At 48.8% G+C, this 5982-nt stretch overlaps 1 long non-coding RNA gene across 1 annotated transcript; it reads left to right on the top strand.

Annotated features, from left to right (window-relative positions):
* Positions 1-550: 550 nt before the first annotated feature.
* Positions 551-4772, top strand: LOC308433410. Its single transcript, XR_013975438.1, has 4 exons — positions 551-618; positions 725-811; positions 2038-2217; positions 3936-4772. It is a non-coding gene; the product is annotated as an uncharacterized lncRNA (long non-coding RNA).
* Positions 4773-5982: the final 1210 nt, after the last annotated feature.

The following is a 5982-nucleotide window of genomic DNA, read 5'->3' as shown; positions in this document are numbered from 1 at the left end:
CCCTGGTTGCCCTGGAACTCCCTCCATAAACCAAGCCAGCTACAAATTCACAAAGATTTGCTTGCTTCTGTGTCCTGAGGGATTAAAGGTGTGTGCCATCACACAAAGCATGGCATCAGATTCTGAGGGCTGCAGAAAAAAGGAGTCAACAGGTTTAGACAGGGCAGGGCCCGTCAGCCACCCTCAGAGCCAATTTCTTAGGACCCTGCCAGGAGATAAGCTCTGCTGGCCTTTCCCTTCATGTAGAGACAGACCAGTGGCCTTGATCCTGGGTCATCATTCAACGCTTGCCTCTCCCTGATTCATCTCCATTCCTTTCATCTTTTCTCATCGGCCCTTTTGGTTCCAGCTCCTCTAGTTTGGTCATATTCCTGCTGTTCTGGGAACTCTCCAAATTTTCTCTGAGGCTCCGGGTGCTTTAAACAGGGCCCAAGTGGCTGGCAATGACCTCACAGAGCCACTATGCACACGTTGCTATTTATAGCTGTATAGGATCACACTGCTCTTCGTAAGCCCTAGTCACGGTCTTCTCTGATGTTTCAGATCGTAGAACACAACACTACCCTAAACTGTGCTTGCTGCGGGGAGAGGGGGATACTGACCCTCTGAACCATTCAGGTACTGGATCTGAAACGCCAGAAAACAGCAGACAGGGTCCTGCACACCAAACCACGCTTGTCATATAGTCTTAGAGACCTAATGCTTTACTCTCTCCTCTTCTTAGACCCACTGAGAAATAAGTTCCACAATGCCTCAAGTTCTACCGGACTCCACGGAGCTCTGAGCAAAAGAAAGAATTGGGGAAGAGCAGGTAGGCCCTGCCCAGGCTCAGACCCTGGACCGATCTCTCTAGAGTGAGTTTATTCTCCATGAGCCTCAGCTGAGTCAGCCATATGGCTGTTGCCAAACCTGATAACCTGAGCTCGATCCTTGGGATCCACTTAATGGAAGGAGGAAAAAGTCCTACACATTGTCTTCTGATGACCACACATTAGCCAGGGCCCATATGCATCCATACACATGCTGAAACTAAAAATTTTTAAATGTAATTTAAAAATAAGTAAGCTGCTCAGTGGTGGCACACAACTTTAATCCCAGCACTTGGAAAGCAAAGGCAGGCGGATCTCTGAATCTGAGGCCAGCCTGGGTCTGTAGATTGCATCCCGGGATAACGAGGGCTACTCAGAGAAACCCTACAAAACAAGACAAGACAAAGAAAGAAGGAAAGAAAAGAATGTAGGAGCTGATGAAAGCTGCATGTAATATATGCAGAGTGGCCAGGGTTAGAGTTCCAGGTCAGCCTGGGCTTCACTGTGAACTGGAGACCAGCTTGAACTACATCGGTGAAGGGCTGGGTGTTGTGTTTTATAAAAATAAGAAAAGGAACCAGGGATATGTTTGATAGAGGCACAGTATGCTGAGGTAGAAGGGGGTACTCTGTGGGTCCATGCTGAGACTTCCCTTCCCCCTGAAGTACCAGCCATGATGGATATAGTATGGAATTGAGTTTACTTAGGGTATGGGGAGGGGAGTAGAGACAGAGAAGGGGGGGATGAGGCAGGGAAGGAGAGAGACAGAGAGACAGAGAGAAGAGGCCAGTCATGAAATTATGGAGAGAGCAGGCAGGGGCGGGGGATGGGAGAGAAGGGACAGAGGGAATAAAGTAAAAAGGTAGAGGGGCAATCAGCTCCTTTTATACTGAGTCAGGCGGTACCTGGCTGTTGCCAGGTAACTGTGGGGCAGAGCCTGGAAGGAATGCTAACACTGGGGACTTAGCTCTGTGGGAGACCACTAGCACACAGGGTCCTAGGTTCAAACCCTAGTACTTCTGGGCCTCAGTTTCCCCATCTGTGAAAGAGTAAGAGCATCTTGGAATGAGAAAACTAAATGACCTATCCCAGTAAGGGCCAGCTGTTACCACTTTGTCCCGCCTCTCCACAACAGGGTCTAGCTCTAAACCTTGCTTCTAGTAGGCACAAAGCTAAAACTCATAGCCACAACCTCCTGACTCCAGGTCTCCCACTCCTCTTCCCACAGCCCGTACTGCTTACTGCTTCCGGTAAGACCCTAGCTGCTCCCCAGAAACTCCAGCTCTGTACTAGGCACGGTACTGTGGATCTCTGCCTTCTGAAACCGTGTCTAATCCTGCCGACCTTGTGAAGCACCGGCTTCTGTCTCCCTTCTACAGAGCAAGTGAGCATTTTGGAGAGGGAAGTGGTAAGTTCCCCGGGGGCTTGCACTGCAAAACAAAACAAACCCACGGGGCTGGAGAGATGGCTCAGTGGTTAAGAGCACTGACTGTTCTTCCAGAGGTTCTGAGTTCAAATTCCAGCAACTGCAGGGTGGCTCACAACCATCTGTAATGAGATCTGATGCCCTCTTCTGGTGTGTCTGAAGACAGCTGCAGTATACACACATACATTAAATAAACAAATCTTAAAAAAAAAAAAAAAAAACCAAACCCATGTAGATTCGGCCCTTCCTAGAGTCCCTAGAAGGTCTGCTCTTTTCTCTGTGCGGGCCATACAACAGATAGACTTGGCAGCACCAGCCTCGGTCTTTCTCTTTAACTCAGCTCGATTAGGGGATTTCCTCGGGAAGGGGGGGGGGGGACGGGGGGGTAAGTCCCACGTTCAGAGTGAGGTTGCTCAGGACAAGCTTCTCTCTCCAACCCCACTGCCCTCTAGGAGGAGGAAGCTGAGGCCTCAGGATGTTGTGTGTGGGTGGGGGAGGTAGGGGTAGAGGTTTCCTAGCTGTAGTGCAAAAGAGCTGGACACTCACTCACACTCCCCTTGGTTGCACCCCGGCCACAGACTGCCCCCAACCGGCCTCATCCACATATCCCTTCTGGTTAGGCTGCCTGAAGGCTAAAGGGCCGGAGCCAGGCTTGATCTTAAGGCCTCGAAGTTGGAAAGAAACTCCGAGGCTAATTGCCAGCTAGCTGCTGGGGATTCCCATCGCCTGAGCACCCCAACTCCCCCAGGCCAGAGTCCAGATGTCTCCCAATAGGCTCTTTCCCCCACGAACATCCCTGCAGCGCTGCAAGTGTTTCTGCCGCCAGAAGCTGAACCTACAAAAGTCCCAGAATTCCTTCGGACCCCCCTCCTCATCTTGCCTCAGATAAGCTAGCCCTCCTCCACCCTCCCATTCTGGGTACGAGAATAGAAGCTCTGAGCTCCTACTCTTGGGACTGGGAGCGGCCACAGCCGCTGCTGCCACTCAAGATAGGGGAGGGGCGGCAAGAAGAAGAGGGCCCAGTGGGGGCGGGGATTCGAGTTGCTCCTCAAGTCTTTTCTTCACAGCTTCATACCATCACAGGGTAACTCAGAGTCCGGATTTTGAGGCTACCAGCACACACACACACAAAATCTCAGTACGGGGTCAGCACCCTAATTTTTGTCTCTTCTCAGCTTGGCTCAGCATCTTCTTCAACTGGATATCTGCCCCTAAGTCCAACTAAGTAAACTGTCTCTACAGGGTGACCCAGCATTCCAGCCTTACCACGGTCAAAAGGGCTTCCGGCCTGACTTGGGATCCCCACCCCCACCCTTAGGTCTCAGACCCGCTCCTCTGGGCCTCCCAGCTGCTGGCCCTTTGCATTTCTTTCTCCTGGCACCTCCCCCAGCCCCGGCCAGATTTAGCCCCTTTAATCTTCTCTGAAATCCAATCCGGGCCATTTCCTAAGCACACGCTGCACTTCCCAAATGGCCTGTCACTGGAGAGGGTCCCGGCCAGGGAGGCCTTAGCCCTTAGCTAGACTGAAGGAACCCCAACCCTGGACCACTAGTTGAACTACTCTTCTTCCCACCCCAGGGAAACCCCGGGAATCTCTGGCTATGCCTTTCTTTACAGGGCCAAGAGTACCCTGTTCAAATGCGCCATCTCTCTGCCCGGGGTGCCTTTACTCAACGAGGTCTTTCTCTTCTTTCCCTTAGCTGCAGCTGACCATCCAGTTCTTCCTTCCCTTGCTGGAGCCCAGACTGGAACCAGTACACCTCAGGCGCTCACGCGAGTTCCTCCCGTGTGACCTTCGGTGTGTGGCCATCCTCTCCAGATCTCCAGGAAATGGGGACCATAACTTAGACCCTTAGCTTAGAGCCTTGAGAAACAGCTAAGAGACTTCATGCCCTGGGCAAGTTTGGGTACATGACAAAGGCTGCTTAGGCACTAATGAAAGGGCTAGAGGTATGACTCGGTGTGAGAGTACTGCACTAGCTTCCACAAGGCCAGAGCCTTCATCCCCTGGACCACCAAACAGCAGAAACAACATGCTCATTATAGTCTGGATTCCTCTGAAAAAATTGTAAAAAGTGTCTAATGAAAACTCCATTTTCTGCCTTGAAGCTCTGAGACTTTCTTCTGTGTTAAGATACCATGGATTGTGAGACACTTCATTTATTTAATATCATCGTTTCTGGAGGAAACAGCAACATTACCACAGGAAATGTACAAAACTGTCGGCCATCCATCTTCTGATCTCAGAATGTGTGAATTGTTCTGGAATGGAATGTCTGTGTGGCACCTCTGCTTCTATCCAGAGATCCCCTGTTCCAGCTTCCTTGTGTTTATTTTTGTTTGTTTGTTTACTGTTGGTGCTTAGAGACTGGGGTTCAAGTCATTTCTACAGAAGATTTGTTGTTGTTTTGTATTTTTTAGCTAACTGGCCTTAGGTAAGAATATTGATTTTCCTCATGCCTTGTTTTTTCCTTAAGCAATTCACAATTGTAGTGAATATTAAGCAAAATGTATGTATATGTTATACAGCACTGAATTGGATATTCAACACACGGGAGCTATTATTATTGTAACGATTTTGAAACGTTGGTTGAATTCAATCAGTTTTCTGAAGACGTGGGAGGTGGAGCTCCTGTATTCCATGGTCCAGATGCCCTCCAGTGGTCATCATGTGGAATGACAGGCTTCCTGTAGGCTTTGGGACTCCCTTAACTACCCACACCCACGCCAGGCTCATTCAATCCTCCTGGAATTCGTCACGTTACCCTTCCTTTTAAGGAGACCTTAGGGACTTCTAAAAGAATACTGAATAATATCAGAGACTAGAAAGCATGGTTTAGCAATGGAAGCTAACCTAGACTCATTGTTTCAGAGTTCAGAGTCCCACAGAAATAGACTGTGTTAATCCCAAGGATGGGAAGAGAAAGACTCCTGATCCAAATCATCCCGGCCAAACTAATTAAAGCAGGCAATTATTTAAGGCAAACTTTTAAATTTATGTTCATGGGTTTCCTTCCACTAAGGCAGGATTTGGGAGGTCAGTTTGGAAGTGAGGGAGACAAGGTTTTTACAGGTCAGGGGTTTCCAAATGGAAGGTTTGGACAAAATAGGAGGGGTTACAAGGGCAGAACACAATATAGCCAGTTAGTTATAATGACCTCTTGAAACAAAGACATGATTGCAAGGAGGTCGTAACAACAGAGTCATAACAAGGTAGCCAAAATAACCCCTTTGAAACAAAGGCAAGGTTGCCGTACAGATCTGTTTGTAGTTAGGGTTGCAAGTGGGGCACAGCCCGGTCCTTGAGAATCTGAGGTGTAATCATGAACAGGAATGAACCTAGTTTGTCTTTGCTGTAAGATGTTTTTAAGCCTAAAATGGAGGCAGGTTGGTTCTTCAACTGGTGGAACGCTATGAGAGGAGCACTGTTCTTCTGTGACCCAGACACGGTGGGATCTGGCCTGTGAAAACACCCTCCTGTTGCCATCTCCAAAAATCTAGCCCAGGACAAGGTTAGCCTGAATCCAAGAGTCTGAATCTATGGTTTAACCTATCTACACTCTGCTCTCTTTCTTTCCTCTATTTACCCATTCACCAATATGTATTGAATGCTGGATATGTACCAAGCCTCATATTCTAAGTGCCGGGGGTTAAAAAAGATCAATTTAACACAGATACAGACACAGCGACTAAGGGTTGTTCATAATGTCCCAGACACCACATGGGGAGCTAATCCTTCCATTCAAG

Source organism: Micromys minutus (assembly GCF_963924665.1).
Source record: "Micromys minutus genome assembly, chromosome: 19".
In the NCBI taxonomy this organism is placed as follows: domain Eukaryota; kingdom Metazoa; phylum Chordata; class Mammalia; order Rodentia; family Muridae; genus Micromys; species Micromys minutus.
Note: the sequence above shows the minus strand (reverse complement) of the source record. Positions and strands in the feature narration are given on the sequence as shown.